The following is a 17,509-nucleotide window of genomic DNA, read 5'->3' on the forward strand; positions in this document are numbered from 1 at the left end:
TTGGTTGCAGAAACTTGCAGGGCCACAGGAACTTACACCTCTCTACAGTGTGGAGAGGGCACACAGGATGCCGGGTAGACCACCGAAGCCAGGAGCGGCGCCTCGCCCTTTGATAGCTCGACTGCTCAACTACAAGGACAGAGACATAGTTTTGCGAGTGGCACGAGAGAAGGCGCCTATTCGCTTTGAGGACAAGACTATATCGATCTACCCGGACTTCACCCCGACGGTGCAACGGGCCAGAGCCACGTTCTTGAGTGTGAAGAAACGCCTACGTGACAGGAACATGAAATACGCTCTGCTGTTCCCTGCCCGCCTGAAGATACTCCACAACAACAAATCACTCTTTTTCGACACGGCCGAGGAAGCGGCGGAATGGATGGAAGTGACGTTAACGCCGCCCAACTCGCAGGACCCACTAGGGGGGGGAACAGCGGAGGAATGGCTCGCCGCAAAGGGAGAAGAAAAGGCCTGCAGAAGGTTCCACGCACGAGGAGATGGAGATCACGAGCGGTGCGGATGCCCTGACTGATAGGCGGATGGCGCAGGAGAGGGCCCGACTGACGGAGACCGCTATAGCCGCACACAACGCAGGCGGCGCAACGATCCTTGATAGCGCCTCTGATGCCCGGACGGAGGTGTCCGGCTCTGCCGATAGCCTGCAACTTTTCCCGAAGATAACAGCACAGGAGGCGAATGAACTTTAATGGGACTTCGGATGACACCGACTGGTAATGTACAGGATACATGAAAGACCCTGGGCGGGTTGGCTGGGACTGGGGACATGTGCACTAGCCAGCGCATGGCGCCGGGACTCTGGCGGGGCCCGAGCGAGGGAGGGTCCACACCCCCAGGGCGCAGCAATGGTTCTGTTAGATTGTCACCCCAGTTGGGTGCTAGTGTTTGGACCTCATTGTTTCTTAAGTGGGGACCTTAATGTTTTGGGGTTGTTTGTAACCGGGGCACTCGAGGCAGCAGATGCAGGTATTCTTATCACATGGTGGGCGATACTAGTTCTACTGGACGCATTCAGACATGGGGTCACTTAGCGACTACAAAATGTGCACCTGGAATGTGAGGGGGATGAGCTTGGTTCATAAGAGACACAGGGTGCTGGCGCAGCTGAATAGGAGACGTGTTGCGGTGGCTTACTTACAGGAAACGCATTTGAATGGGGATGAGGGTGCGAAAATGCTCAAGAAATGGAGGGGGCAACTGTTTGCCACCACTTACTCTGTGTTCTCCCGGGGGGCGGCAATATGGGTCAGGAATTCGGTCCCCTTTAAGATGCTGGAAGAAAGGCTAGATCCAGAGGGCAGGTATGTGCTCATAAAGGGATTGTTGGATGGCTCCCCTGTTGTGTTTGGCTGTGTGTATGCTCCGAATGTGGGCCAGGGGGGTTTTGGAGGGGACTTTAACGCAGTTCTAGACTTATCACTGGACAGGTCGCACCCGCCACTACAGGCTGCGGAAAGCAGGAGACAGGCGGAGGCACTTTCTCAGTGGGCGGCGGGCTGGGGGCTAGCGGACATCTGGAGATACATGCACTCGTCGGACAGAGAGTACACCTTCTTCTCCCCTCCCCATGGTTTACACACAAGAATAGATCACATATTTTGCAACACGACACTGCTAGGGAAGGTGATCGCCTCGGAACACATGGGTAAAACCTTCTCGGACCACAATCCGGTTGAAATTACGCTGCGATGGGGCAGGATGCCCACTCCGATTCCGACGTGGCGCTTGTCCCCGGAGCTGCTGGAGGACACCGTTTTTAAGGCCACCATGGCGGATGGCATCACACAACATTTCCACTTAAACGAAGGTACGGCTAGCACGCGCCTGATCGAATGGGACGCCTTTAAGGTCTACATAAGGGGGGAAGCAATGAACGCACGCTCGGGTATGAGACGTATGGTACTGGAGAAACTTAGTTTAGTGGAGGGCCGGCTGGCCATGTTGGAGAGGGAGGCTGCGGGTACGAACCTGCCTTTTACACCTTTGCAGGAGGCGCACATACAACATGCTGAGTTGTTGGAGGAGCTTCGTGTCCTGGACTACAGGGAATACACATGTAGACAACATACTCATGCAGACAGGTCGGGTCCCCTATTGGCCCGATTGCTGCGAGATGCCCCGGCCCCTACTCCTGTGCTGGAGGTAATGGATCAAACAGGGAGGTTGGTGTCGACACAGTTAGATATCAACACGGCCTTTCGTGACTACTACGGGTCACTGTACGGTCCACAACGGCGTATGTCGGATGAGGCATTTGACGTGTTCGTGTCGGGCCTCGAGCTCCCGCGTCTAGAACAGAACCAGAGCGACGACCTGGCGCGACCCATATCGGTCGCAGAGATACGGCAGGCAATACGGGCACTCCCGAGGAATAAGACCCCAGGAACGGACGGTCTGCCGGCGGAGTTTTATGGGGCGTTCATAGACCTGCTGGCCCCGCGATTACACGTGATGTTCAACGAAGCGAGGAAAGCAGAGGGGTTACCGCAGTCCACACTGCAGGCCCTAATAGTCTCATTGCCCAAGCCAGGTAGGGACAGCCTACAGCTAGCTAACTACAGGCCGTTGTCCTTGCTGAACACTGACCACAAGGTGTTGAGCAAGGTGTTAGCGACGAGACTGGCACGATATATCCCAGGCCTGATCCACCCGGACCAGTGTGGTTTCGTGCAAGGTAGAAGCACGGCGATGAATTTGAGAAGGCTCGGCCAGCTGATGCTTCATGAGCATATACCTTCAGCTACGGAGGGTTGTATCTCGTTGGATCTGCGGCAGGTGTTCGATTCCCTACGGTGGGATTATATGTTTGCAGCACTGGAACGGTTCGGGATCCCGGCTGACTTTATTGCTTGGATTCGACTGCTGTACACCCGACCTACTGCTAGGGTTCGCACGACCCGATGTATATCGCCCCAGTTGGATATAGCGAGGGGCACGAGGCAAGGATGTCCGCTGTCCCCGCTACTGTTTATATTAGCACTGGAACCGCTCCTGAGTAAGCTTCGGCTTCAGGCGCAGCACAGAGGTATCAGGAGGGGAGGGGTGACACATGTGGTGTCGGCGTACGCCGATGACATCATCCTTTATTTGAGGGATTTACGTGGGGGACTGGACCCCATTCCCAAGCTTTTTCAGGAGTTCAGTGCGCTCTCAGGCCTTACGATAAGCGAGTCAAAGTTGTATGGGTACTGTTTTGCTGCCCTTGAGACAAATGCTCCGTTGCCATTCCCACCTTATAGCTTTGAAGTGGCGGAGACAACCTTCCGCTACCTGGGGATACAGATTTACAGGAGAGAGGCAGATATGATTGATGGGAACCTGGGACGAGCAGTGACAGCATTGCGGTCGCAGGTACAATTCTGGACCGCACTGCCACTGTGAGTGGCGGGCAGGGTAGCCATTTCTAAGATGGTACTGCTCCCGAGGCTCCTTTACTATTTTACGAACTTGCCCTTTAAGGTCCCAGTTACTGTATTCCGAACCCTGAATACCATACTAACGGAGCTGATCTGGGGGAGGGGCAGACGCCGCATAAGCCTGGCGAAATTGCAACTGCCTACGGCGGCTGGAGGGTTGGGAGTGCCGGACTTATTGGCATATTACTATGCGTGCCAATTGCAGTGGCTGGCTTACTGGCTAGCGGGCCGCAACCTGCATGAAATAGGCATGTCCGAGGAGGACAGGGGGAGGGGTGCAATACACACTCTTCTGCTACCTAACGCGGCGGTCCCTGGGCATTCCCCCCCCTTGCTAAAGATGGCCATCGCCTGCTGGAGGAGGGCTGCGAATTACACGTCCTCCACCTCTTCCTATGTCCCCATGATACCATTGTTGGGGATACCGCTGGGGACGGGATTGCTATCTAAGAGGGCGCTCACCACGTGGACGGATGCCGGGGTGACGCAGGTGGGCGATCTATTCACTGATGGCCGGCTGATGCCCTTTGCGGACTTCTGCGCAGCACACAACGCACCTAGAGGGACGTTCTTGCTCTACGGAGGGGTGCGAGATTAGATCACCCGGACTTGGGCGCTGGCAGGCAACGAGCCAAATGTCAACCCGCTACACACGATGCTATACCTGATGGGTGCAGGGCGCCACTTAACGAAATGGATCACGAGCGGTATCCGGTCTGGGAGGGCGGTATCACTGCAGCCGCTGCGCGAAGTGTGGGAGAGGGACGTAGGCAGAGCTTTTCGAGATACAGAATGGGAGCGTGTTCTTAAGTTCCCCAAGAAAGTTTCGAGGAATCCAAAGTTTAAATTCATCCAACTTATGATCCTACACCGCGCATACCTCACGCCTCACCGCATACATATGATGTTCCCTGCCACGCCAGACTCCTGCCCTCGGTGTGGAGAGGAAGATGCGAGGTTGATACACATGTTATGGGATTGCCCGAGACTGGGGTATTTTTGGACCACAATACACGCTACACTACACAGAGTGTCCCCCAACAGACAGTACGACACCTTACCCACCAGCTTGTTGGGCCTGGGACCCACTGAACGTAGGAAGAGCGTAGCCACGAGGTTTATTGACCTCGTACTGCTGATGGCCAAGCGTACCATCACCATGAGGTGGAAGTCGCACAGGCCGCCTGACCCAGATATGTGGAAGGCGGAAGTGGTGAGGTGGGGAAAGGCTGAAGGTATGGCATTGCAGACTGAAGAGAGGAAGGGCTTGAGAAGGATGCCTATTTCACTTGAATGGAACACTATAATGATATCGTTTGAGATGGCGGATGAGGACACTACCACTGAGAGCTCGTGTGTGGATGACTGAAGGGATAGAATGCTTTGGGAATGCCACTTACTTGACCTCCTGATGCGCCCGAAATGTGGAGGGATAGCTGCCCGGGCAGAAACGCGGGTGCACATACCAAGACAATATTCAGCCAAGCTGGCTTCTATATTATAAGGCCCCAAAGGGACTTGTGTCAGTAATTTGGAGCTACTAGGAGATGGAAATGAAGTTTACCACCATGTATAGATGTCGTATTAAACCTTTCTAGAAGTGCCTGGTGAGGGGAGTTGGGTGGGGGGAGTTGGGCGGGTAGGGATTGGGGTAGTGTGAACGTATAAAAATGAGAAATGGACTTATGAGACTTTACAGTAGGGTTCCTGTGCATCGCTAGAACATATGCTACTTTGAACTATGTTGTACTGTAATGTATGAGACATGTAATCCTGCAAATAAAAATTATTTAAAAAAAATATATACATGGTTGTCAGAGACTAATCCCTTCTTGTACTTTCGAGAAAGTTTCTAGTGACCTCTGAGCTAGCTGGCACTCACAATTAAGTCTAATATATTCGGCAGAGACCTAGTCGACTTAAGTCCTACGTCTAAGCTGCAGGATATATTATTCCAATGTGCAGAGCCTATTGGGAATATAGGAACTACACTACAAAGGGAGAAATAAACTGGGAGAATATCCAGACAAAGCTCAAGCAGAAAATGGCGCTCTGGACGACAAGGAAACTTTCCCTGGAAGGGTAAGTCTTGGTGCTGAAAGCAATATGTCTACCAATCCTGCTGTTTATTGCCATGATTTTCCCTCCATCATACAGGTGGACAAAAGTGACACAAAGATTTTTTGCAAACTTTTTTGGGGGGTCAAAAATGGAAAAACTAAAAAGAGACACTGTTTTCAAACTACCCACATAAGGAGGTAAAGACCTGCCAAACCTCCATGACTTCCTGCTGTCACATTTTGTTAAAAACGTGCTGGGGAATGCAAAGAAAGACTCAAATGTGGCTGCCTACACACTGTTTGCCACATGCTTCATTCTATCAAGAGTTGGCATATGTAAACTGGATAACACAAAGCCTTTTTTACTAGAACCACCCCTTGCGTACAAAGGCATCAAACCTTTTTTCACGAAGCTGGAAGAAAGACAAATCTAAGCGAAGGACATCACACCCCAGATGGCCTTAAACAAAGAACTGAAAGAAACAGACTCAGTGACAATAGGCAACAACTTGTCAGAGAAGCAATCAGGGAAAGTTTGGGAGATGGTGAACCACAATGACTTGACAAACTCCCAGAAAGACTTGGCATGGATGATGGTATCCAAACGCCTACCTGTGAAACAATTCCAACATGCAAGGAAACTGGCAAAAAGAGCAAGATGTCCAACACCAGGCTGTGCAGCAGATGAATCCATGATGCACTTCATTTGGAACTGTGGTGGAGCACAACGCATGTGGAAGGCAATGGGGCAGCTCATTAAAGAACAGTCATCCCTGTCCTATGAACTAATTCTCTATGGTTTGGGCATAAATTGCAATACAAATAAAGAAAGGACACTGGAGAATAATAAACTGCGTAAAAGAGGCAATGTGGGAAAACAGAAACTTTTCCTTGTACAAACACCAAGTAATCACGTAAAAAGAATGCCAAAAACTTGTTTTCAATAAAATGTTCTCTTACATGTGCATAGACACCCATAGATTTGGGCAAGAATGGGCAAAGGAAACCTGGAAAATCAGGAATTGGTCTGGATGGGTTAAATGAAAAATCTTGATAGAAAACCACAAAAGATAGCCTACGTGCTTATCTTTGAGAATGGTTAAATGTACAGCACCCAAATATAAGGGACTGCTTAAAATGTAAACCTGACAAATAACTTTAAATAAAGTATATTTTTAGAAAAAATATATATATATCTGTTCTTATCAGTTTAATATCTGATACGTCCTCTATCTGGGGACCATATATTAAATTGATTTTTGGAACAGGGAGATGGAATAGGAGCTTGCTCTGTCCACTCTACGCATCAACTGTCTAACACCAAGCACTATCGACCCCTCACTGAGGATCCAACGAAACGACTGACAACGACCATCATGAGCCTTGCGCTCGAGGGAGAAACGAACGGATGGATCACCAAGAATGAGGCTGACTTCCTGACTACTACGGAACCCATCACGCCCTATTTCTACACCCTCCCCAAAATTCACAAGGGGGTCACCCCTGTCCCGGGAAGACCCATAGTCTCCGGGATTGGGTCACTCCTGGAGCCCCTATCTCAATTTTGCGATGCTTTTCTGCAGCCCCTGGTGAAACAAATCCCCTCTTATCTACAGGATACCAGAGACGTCCTTCGCCTCATTGAGGAAGTAGATGGCAGAGAAGATGTTGACCTCCTCCTCACGTTAGACGTAGAGGCCCTTTACACTAATATTCCGCAACAGGCTACGCTAGAAGCCGTGGAGTCCACCTTGAGGTTGGAGGAATGGTCCTCCCCTACCCCCATAACCTTCATCATGGAACTAGCCCATATAGCCCTCACAGAGAACTTTTTCAAGTATGAGTCACAACTCTACCATCAGATCTGTGGGACATCTATGGGTTCTACCTTCGCGCCGAGCCTGGCGTGTATCTATATGGCGACCTTTGAGAAGAACCACATTTACCCACCTGAACAGAATCCGTTTCGTGAACACCTCACCTTGTGGCGTCGTTACATCGACGACATTTTAATATTCTGGAAAGGTGACCGGACTGCCTGTGAGGCATTTTGCATATGGATCAACCAACAAGATCCCTTTCTAAAGTTTACAGGCACTATTTCTGAGAGGTCTGTGCCATTTCTAGACCTGACTATTAAGCTGGATCCTACAGAAATCTCCACTACTCTCTTCAAAAAAGAGACTGACCGGAACAGCCTTCTGCTATACAACAGCCACCACACCAGATCTTTGAGGGACAATCTGCCATTCGGGCAATTTTTGAGACTACGCAGAAATTGCACGTCTACGGGTGACTACAAGCAAGAGGCGAGGATTCTTCAGCATAAGCTCCAGGACAGGGGGTACCCGACACAACTCCTTAAAAAATCAACTAAGAGGGCGCTCAACAACAACAGAGACTCACTGTTGGAAACTCACCCCAAGGAAAAGGAGGACTTGATTACTTGTGTTACAGCTTACACAAGGAACTCCACGTTCATAAAGAAGACGGTGAACTCCCATTGGGGGATCCTAAATACGGCGGGTCTGGATATACCACGTCCTCGCTTCGCCTTCAAAAGGACAGCCAATCTTAGAGACACTCTGATTCACACTCGCCCCAAAAAGTCCAGTACACGTCCGTTGAAGACCTTATGGGATCTGCCCCCAGTCACGGGCCACCACCGCTGTGGGTCTTGTGCGGTCTGCCCCCAGACTATCCAGGGCAAAACTCTACAACTCCCCAATAACTTCGTGTGGCACCGCAACAAACATACTAACTGTAATAGTGCAAAATGCATCTATCTGCTTATGTGTCCTTGCAATCTAATCTACATCGGGATGACGATGCGTGCCGTAAAACTACGCATCATGGAGCACTACAGTAACATCCGCTGTAAGAAGACTCACACAAGGCTGTATGAACACTGCAAACAACAAGAGCATTTGGCTCAACAGATACAATGGACTGTCATTGAATGCCACCCCTCTATCAACCAAAAGGCACTATATAGGATGGAACAGCGGTGGGTGCACCGCCTTCAGGCGGATAACCAGGGGCTCAATGACTTTATTCCTTGGAATATGCTGGCCAGATAGAATAGGCTTAGTCTGTCCCCCTACTAAGGATCTAATTGACCATACTAATTGGGGACCCCAAGCACACCCCATCCCTAGTAGGTACTGCATCCTCGCAAAAGGCGAGCCACCACTCTAAGATGGCGCTCCATTTTAGACGCTCTTTAGCAGCGCTTCCTGCCCGTCTTCACTTTCCTCATGACGCTCGCCTGGATTGCTTAGCAACGCATCCCGGGCACGCCTCCACCACCAACCCTCGCGGCTACCTGTTCTTAAACCTGGCAGCGACAAACCGATCCACCGGCTGTCCTGCGATTTCGCCGTCGGGGGAAGGGTAGGTGCCTACAAGTGTAGCGACCCGAGCAATTGAGGTAAGATGGGGACTCAGGGACCGCCAGGGGTGTTTGAAGTTAATTCATGCACAACAATTGGGGTCCGTGTCGGATCCATTCCACAGAGATGCCATTGTTCACGGTCAGCGCAATACACCGTGTTCACTTTCCCCATTAGGAAACGCCTTCCTGCTCAGGCTCCCCAGGGACAGACCGTGGGGCCCCTCCACCAGGGCTGACGGGTAAGGAAATTTCGAGCGTCTCCTCCACTAAGGTGCACTCGAAACTTAGGTTTCCCGTTTTAGCGTCCTTTGGCTCGTTTTTGATTCTGTGATACTCAGTGCACTATCTGTTTCTAAGTAATACACTACCACAGGTTACCATATCGAATGGATAATATGACATGGAGTGTAAAAGTCGTTATATCTCGAACAGAGATTTTCGTGTCAGTGATGCATTACAGTGTACATCACCCTGCTTTTAACTAATTCTCACTCCCTCTCTCTCATTCACGAAGTCACCAGTACATGTGTGTGCACGCCACTGAATTATGCATGTACACATCATGAATCATGTTGATTGACTACAGTATGTTTCTACATGTACAGTTCCCACTAAATGCTTTTAGGTTTGACTATACCTATTTCTCTCCTAACATCTAGGGTGGGAATTCCTGCAGGATCTCCACCTGCATTGAAATACAGGTTGTATTAGAATTTTCTTTCAACCAAGTTGATATTCCCCACGTGCTGATGAGCATCTAATGGTCCTGACGAATTACCTTTATGGTAAGAAACATGTTGACCACACCTGAGGTGAGGGTTGAACGAGGGCAATGTACCTAACTCCTTTGTGCCTCGCTACCCCTCCCTTTACCTTTTTAACTAGGCAGTGAGCCATCTCATTAAAGTGTTCTCAATGGACTCTACTGACCTATTTTAAAACTTTTCACTCACGCTCACTTTTGCACTTTTCAGGTCCCTCACACACATACATCTATTGGCCAGGAATAAAAGAACTCCACCAAAGAGTAGCACCACGTGCTACCCGGCAGGCATTGCACCGCCAGCCCGCCGCTGGAGCAGGAGGCCAATGATGACACGATACAATCATGAGGGAAGATGGCAACCGCTGTCCAGCCTTGTAATTGTGTGAGGCATCCTTAATTCCGTCAAAGGGTTTCACTGATTCCCTGACACACTATCCATTCTTCTTGAGAGAGTAATTTAATCCATCCTTTGGGGAACTTTGTATACATTCTTGTTATCCACTCTACGCATCAACCTGGTATTGCAGTACCTCCAGGAATGGTGCGCTTCCCCACCCGGGGAAAACAATGCTGTTGAAAAATAGACGAGAAAACGAAAGTAGCGCTTCACTACCAAACCCTGTAAAGTGGCGCTATTGTGTTTGCGTGTGAATAAAAGCAAACTGGGCACCGTGTCTTGCCTTATTTATGTATTTATTTGACTTATGTTCCACTTTGCGGCATCCGGGCCATGCGTTATTTATTTATTTATTTTTTGCGTTTTAAAAAGACTTTTTCCAGCAGAAGAGTTTCATTGGTTTTGGATCCATTTCACTGGGGAAGGAATGGAAGAAGGTTCCCTGCAAGTCAGTAGGATGGATAGATGGATGGAGGGAGGGAGTAAGGCAGGCTGGCAGAGAAGTGGACACTGCCCTTGGCTTCTCTGAGCAAGAAGAAAAATAGAGTCCTTTTCTTTCTCTGCCCGCCCCAAACGGCTACGAACGGCCAAGCCTTATCTATAGGCCATAGGCTGCAGGGGAGCAGTGTCCCCGGCAAGCGAGGGACCGGCCATTTCCGGTCAGGGAGCTGTCCAGGGCATCCTGGACTGATTCCCAGCATCCCCTGCCTGCCAGGCTTTCTGGCCAGCCGGCCACATAGCTGCGTGAACATGGAGACTTTTTTGAGTGACCCCGGGCGCACTAGGATAGTGCACCGCTCGGGGACTCTCAATCGCGGAGATTCACTACTGCCCCACTTCGGAACACCTGGACCACACAGACAGGACCAGGTGAGCTGGGAAAGCACACGGGGTAGTGGGAGGAGGCACAAGAAATTCGAGCGGTGCTCGGCCCGAGGATACCCCGCAGAAAGTGGGAAATAATTTTTTCACTCGCCAGAGGAATTTCGGGCCGCAGTCACTGGAGACACCCCAGGCGCACCCCCCTAGGTGCTTGGCCCGGGGAGACTCCAGCAGAAGGAAAAACGCATTCCAGAGATTCTGCCAGCTGGGACACAAACCGCGAGCCCCCAGGCGCACCGGATGGTGCTCGGCCAGGGGGCACGCAAGAAGATCACCTCACGGCTCCTTTGTCAAAGCTGAGACTGTGACTACTCAGAGGCTCCCTCCAGCGGGAGGAAGCAGCAAACAATAAAGCGAGCCCCCAGGCACGCTCCCTGAACCAAAAAGACCCGCAAGACAAAGGAAGAGATACCGTGAGCCCCCTGGCGCACTTTTCAAGTGCTCGGCCAGGGGGCACGCACCTTGGGGCAAAATCACGAGAAAGGAGCAAAAAAGAACAGAATAGCGAGCCCCCCCACGTGCACCAGGCAGGTGCTCGGCCAGGGGGCACGCGAGGACCAAAGAGAGCACTAGAAAAGGCAAGCGAGCCCCCAGGCGCACCGGCTGGTGCACGGCCAGGGGGCACGCACCATTTCCCAGCATAAAGACCACACTATCAACAACAAGAGGGAGACGATTTTCTAAACAGTGAGCCCCCAGGCGCCTTTTTAATCTAACTGGTTATAGGGATAATGAAGAATTAGAAGGATACACCATCACCCCCCTATCCGCACCCAGAGAAATACCCATAACCGTACATATGTACAACCCCTTCGCTTCCCCAACAGAAATTGCCAATTTCCTACGTAGGTACTGCCAGACTGTAAGGGGAGGTAGTGAACTAAAAAATTAGTGGTGCATCTGGAATGGAAAGCGTAGGTATATGGTCACCCTGGAAGCAGTTGAGGAAGGAATAGGAGGGACAAAACACCCCCCACTTAACTTCTCAATAGGGCCAAATAGAGGGTTCCTATACTTCCCAGGACAACCAAACTTTTGCAGAGCATGTTTACAGTTCGGGCACATTAAAGAGTGGTGCCCAGGAGATATATACAGAAACTGCGGGAAAAAGGGACACATGGCACAAGACTGTAAAGCCCCCCAAAAATGTAATCTATGCGGGGGGAACAACCACCTTTACAAAAACTGCCCAAATAGAGATATGCCCAAATACCAGGAACAGGTAGCAGAAAAGGGAAACCTACAAAAAAAATCCTGAGACAGAAAAGAAAAAACAGGCAGAAGAAATCACAGAAAATTGGGAAACTGGAAACAAACATAACACAGATAGTCCACACACACACAAGATACAACGCCACACATACAGCCAACCCCACAGGTGGAAAAAGATGAGGCCCACACAAGTAGTACAGGAAACACCAGAAGAATACCAAACAGAAACAGACCTGATAGTAAAACAGACTGTAGAGGTAGTCACAATAGACTTAACTGGCACGAATGAGGATACCCAAGACACCAAGAAACATTCTTTGGATAGTTATAATCCAGAATGGCTCTTCGCAGTGACACAAGACACAGGGAGCCCCCACATCACGCAGTTAATAGACCCCCAGACACAGCTAGAGGAAAAAATGGAAGAGGGAGAAGCAGATAAAGAAGTAGAGAATGAAAACCAAACAGAAAAAAGCAAGACTGGTAGAAGCAGAAGAAGCCCCAAATAAAACTAACCTAACTGAATCAGGCTCAGATTATGAGGACACAATAAGCACACAAAGATCAGAGAAATGAGTGTTGAGAGTATCAGCGAGACAGATAGCAAAGAAAAAAGTAAGAAAGAACCCTTTTTTCACAAGAGGCCTCACTAAACAAAAGAAATGCCTCCAACCAAATCGGAAGTTCACAATGCCCAGGCTCTAGATTTAGTAGCCTGGCGAACTTACCAGACTCAGAAGACCCCCACATGGAAGGTCTATCTGATACAGAAAAACAAAAGGGCCTCATCCTAGAGGAGGGAAACCAACAGAAAGAAGGGCCACCATGCGACAGCCCAATTTACTTCAGCAATGAAGATGAAAATATAACAACCTTTGAAAGTGTCTCAATCCTCCAACAGGGGAATGAGATATTTGATAGCATATAAAAAGTAAAATGATGTGGACAATAATAATAATGGCTATAACAATAGCCTCCCTAAACGTTAGAGGGTTGAGAAACCCAACAAATAGAGCAGCAATATTCCAATACTGCACAACCCTAAAAGTAGACATCATATGCCTACAAGAATGCGGCCTACCTTATGCTGATGAATACAGGCATATAAAAAAAGAATGGCCTTTGGGGCCTTCCTTTTGGGCAGGAGTGGGGATCCTCTTTACAAACAACCACCCTTAAATAATACAAGAAACTATAATCTCACCAGGGAGAGCACAAATGCTAATAGTAAATTACAAAGAAAATATCTTTGAAATCATAAATATATATGCCCATACAAAAAAAGAATGAAAAGAAGGAACTGCTGGAAAATCTAAACTTCTTTCTAACTGGCAACCAACCATGCCTCATGGCGGGAGATTTCAACTGCATCCTGACACCAGGAGACAGATATGGATCCTCAATGCAGTACAAACTGGACATTACATCCAAAACCCTAAAATATATGATTAACAACTTCAACCTCCAAGACTCATACTCCCTCTGTAACCCGAACACAATGGGATACACATGGCTATCTGGAGATGGGAACACTACATCCAGAATAGACTTTATCTTTGCAACCAGACAAATAGAATGCATAGCATCAAAACTAGATGATAGCTGCCTCACTGACCACCAAACGCTCATAACAGAATGCCAACTCTCCCAAGTATCCCACAAAGGAAAAAGTTATTGGAAGCTAAACACCTCAGCTTTATCTGAAGAAGAGATACAAACAGCATTCCAAAGGCAATATAACAAATGGGGGAAGCAAAAGAAAATCTTCCAAAACCGCACCCTATGGTGCATTTTTCCCCTTCTTCGTAGGCCTGAAAGATAAAAATGGAAAGGTAACAAATAAAGTGGAGCAAATGCTAGAAATAACGGCAGAATTCTTTAAAAACCTCTACAAAGAAAAAGAAATAGAGGAAAATACAGGAAATGATTTCCTACAAAATTTAGAAGGAAACTTGTCAAAAGAGGCAAAACTCTTCCTAGAAAAACCCTTTGAAGGTCAGGAATTCTTATAAGCACTCGCCCAGACACCAAAAAACTCTGCCCCAGGGAAAGACGGCTTACCCTGGGAATTTTACAAAACCTTCTGGGATACTATAGCGAGAGATTTCATTGTAATGCTCAATAAAGCAGCAGAAGAAAAGAACCTCCCACCATCCTTCCTAGAATGAGTGGTGACCCTAATCTACAAAAAAAGGTGACAAAGAATGCCTTTTAAATTGGAGGCCCATTACACTCCTCAATGTAGATAGCAAAATCCTAAGCAAACTAATGACAAACAGAATTAAAAAGGTACTCAAATCAGTCATCCACCCAGACCAAACCTGTGCGGTCCCTGGTAAGAAATCATGGGACAGCCGGATCACTATAAGAGATGCCATTTGGATGGCGCTAGAGAAAAACTCGCCACTAGGGGTCCTCTCACTAGACCTTCAAAAAGCATTCGATAGCGTCTCCCACGCATGCATGTTTAAAGTCCTCCACCACATGGGCTTTCCACCAGGCTTCACAAAGATAATAGGACTACTATTCACTAACGCCACCAGCGCATTCCAGGTAAACAACCACCTCTCCAAAGAGGTACAAATAGGCACGGGAGTCAGACAGGGCTGCCCACTGTCACCAGCGCTCTTCATCTGCGCCCTAGAACCACTACTAGCAAGCCTGAGAAAAAATAAAGTAATAAAAGGAATTTTTGTCCCGGGGGCGGGAGGAAATAAAGCTAAATGCATGGCTTATATGGACGACATAACCATAGTATGCCCGGACCCACAGTCAGTTTCAAGAACAATCCTACACTGCAACATTTTTGCACAAGCATCAGGAGTACAACTAAACCTAGGAAAAACGACCTGCCTCACAGTGGGAAATTGGAACAATTTGGCCAAAATACCAGTCCAAACCACCAAACAACCAACAAAGATACTAGGAGTCAGGTTTTCGGAGGACACCTCAGGAGAAGACAACTGGGTAGAAGTTAAAAAAAAGATAAACCAAAAAGTTGGTTTATGGAAGAGTAGATCCTTAAGCCTAGTAGGGAAGATTCTAGTAATTAAAGCTGTCCTGCTCCCTTTGATGCTTTACTATGCCGTGATCTTTCCCCCCTCCAAAAAGACACTAAAGAGTCTGCAAAAAAACATTTGTGATTTATTTTTGGTCCTCCAAAATGGAGAAACTAAAAAGGGAGATTGTCTACAAAAGCCTAGAAAATGGGGGCAAGGGAGTTCCAAACCTATACTTAACAGCTTAAGCCTAAATGCAATTAGAGAGAAAAGAAACATTGCCACACACTTCATCAGATATGGAGTCGCAAACATCTTTAGAACAGCAAAGCTCATAGAACAAGACAACAGACTGCCTACAGCTTTTGTCCAACTAAAAATGTATAACATAATTGCTGACTTTTTGAAAACCATGAAGAAGATACAACTAGAACCAGAGGACTTCACATATAGAAAGGCCCTGAAGGAAGCCATACAAAAGAAAGAAGCTCTGATGTCAGCAAACAATCTAAACGAAAAACTCTCCAAAAAAGCATGGACAATGGCGAACAGTAAGGAGATCACCAATAGCCAAAAGGACCTCGCATGGCTGACCATCCACAAGGCTTTACCAGTGAAAAGCTTTCAACATAAAAGAGGACTATCAAAAGACTCCACCTGCCCAAGAGACAATTGTACGGCGGGGGAATCAGTAATTCACTTCCTCTGGAACTGCTATTTTGCGCAACAAACATGGAAAACCATAGGTCCCCTGATAAAAGGGATCACAGGACAGAACAACATAAGCTACGAACTTATCCTGTATGGCTTCCCCACAATATGTGCCAAAGACAAACACAACCTACTGTTGAAAATTATATCTATGGACAACAAGAAACCTAGGAGTCTACCAACACAAGACCTTTTCCACCAAAGACTGTATGAACATTGCACTGGATAAAGTAATGTTTTTTTATTATGTGGATATTAAAAAACAAGGCAAACAAGAAGCAGAAAAAATATGGAAACAAAAAAATGGGTAGAATGGCTAAACTAAAAACTCTAGGAATACACTTTAGCATAAAAGTGCTTTCTTACAATGAAACATATATCTAGATGGAAAACTGACAGGTCCCTGCCTGCGTGCAACACCTAGTCCAGTTAAAAATTATGCCACCCAGAAATGGGATTGGTTAACATATACCTGTGACAGACAAACATTTTTAAATAAAGTATATTTCCCCCCCCCCCCAAAAAAAATCTGTTCTTATCAGTTTAATATCTGATATGTCCTCTATCTGGGAACCATATATTAAATTGATTTTTGGAACAGGGAGATGGAATAGGAGCTTGCTCTGTCCACTCCACGCATCAACCTGGTATTGCAGTACCTCCAGGAATGGTGCACTTCCCCACCCGGGGAAAACAATGCTGTTGAAAAATAGACGAGAAAACGAAAGCAGCGCTTCACTACCAAACCCTGTAAAGTGGCGCCATTGTGTTTGCGTGTGAATAAAAGCAAACTGGTCCCCGTGTCTTGCCTTATTTATGTATTTATTTGACTTATATGCCCCTTTGCCGCACCCGGGCCGGGCGTTATTTTTCTTTTCTTTTTTTTTCCCGGACTTTTTAAAAAAAATTCTTTCTTTTTTTTTCCCCCTTCTCCATCCAGACGCTGCACTTTGAAAAGAGACAAACATCGGAAAAATACTGTTTTTCCAGCAGCAGACTTTCATTGGTTTTGGATCCATTTCACTGGGGAACGAATGGAAGAAGGTTCCCAGCAAGTCAGTAGGATGGATGGAGGGAGGGAGGCAGGGAGGGAGGGAGGGAGGGAGGGAGGCAGGCAGGCAGGCAGGCTGGCTGGCTGGCAGAGAAGTGGACACTGCCCTTGGCTTCTCTGAGCAAGAAGAAAAATACAGAGTCCTTTTCCTTCTCTGCCCGCCCCGCCCGTCCCCGAACGGCCAAACCTATCTATAGGCCTTAGGCTGCAGGGGAGTAGTGTCCCCGGCAAGCGAGGGTGAGGGGCCGGCCATATCCGGTCAGGGAGCTGTCCAGGGCATCCTGGGCTGATTCCCAGCATCCCCTGGCTGCCAGGCTTTCTGGCCAGCCGTCTGGAAGCAGTGCGCAGGAAGGGGCGGGGCATGCAAATACTAGAAACAGGACAACGTGGGTATGCTAAGTGACGCCTGATGAGGCGACAGCCGAGGAGGACTCTGGGAGCCGGGAGAAGGCCTGAGGCCGGGGCCTCCTTTCCACCCAGACATACTGAGCCCTTGCTGGGAGTCTGAAAAAGAGGCGAAAGGGCGTCCAGCGGCGGTGCGAGGGAAGAGCCAAGTCCGGGTCAGCCAGGTGGATTTCTTCGGGAGGAGTTCATTCTGGCACC

The 17,509-nt window shown here is 48.3% G+C and overlaps 2 pseudogenes; both read left to right on the forward strand.

Annotated features, from left to right (window-relative positions):
* The first annotated feature begins 6,663 nt into the window (after positions 1-6,663).
* LOC144764467 (U2 spliceosomal RNA) lies at positions 6,664-6,827 on the forward strand (annotated as a pseudogene).
* Positions 6,828-16,357: 9,530 nt separating this feature from the next.
* Positions 16,358-16,536, forward strand: LOC144764362 (U2 spliceosomal RNA; annotated as a pseudogene).
* Positions 16,537-17,509: the final 973 nt, after the last annotated feature.

The sequence above is a fragment of the Lissotriton helveticus genome, chromosome 6 (genome assembly GCF_964261635.1).
Source record: "Lissotriton helveticus chromosome 6, aLisHel1.1, whole genome shotgun sequence".
Lineage (NCBI taxonomy): Eukaryota > Metazoa > Chordata > Amphibia > Caudata > Salamandridae > Lissotriton > Lissotriton helveticus.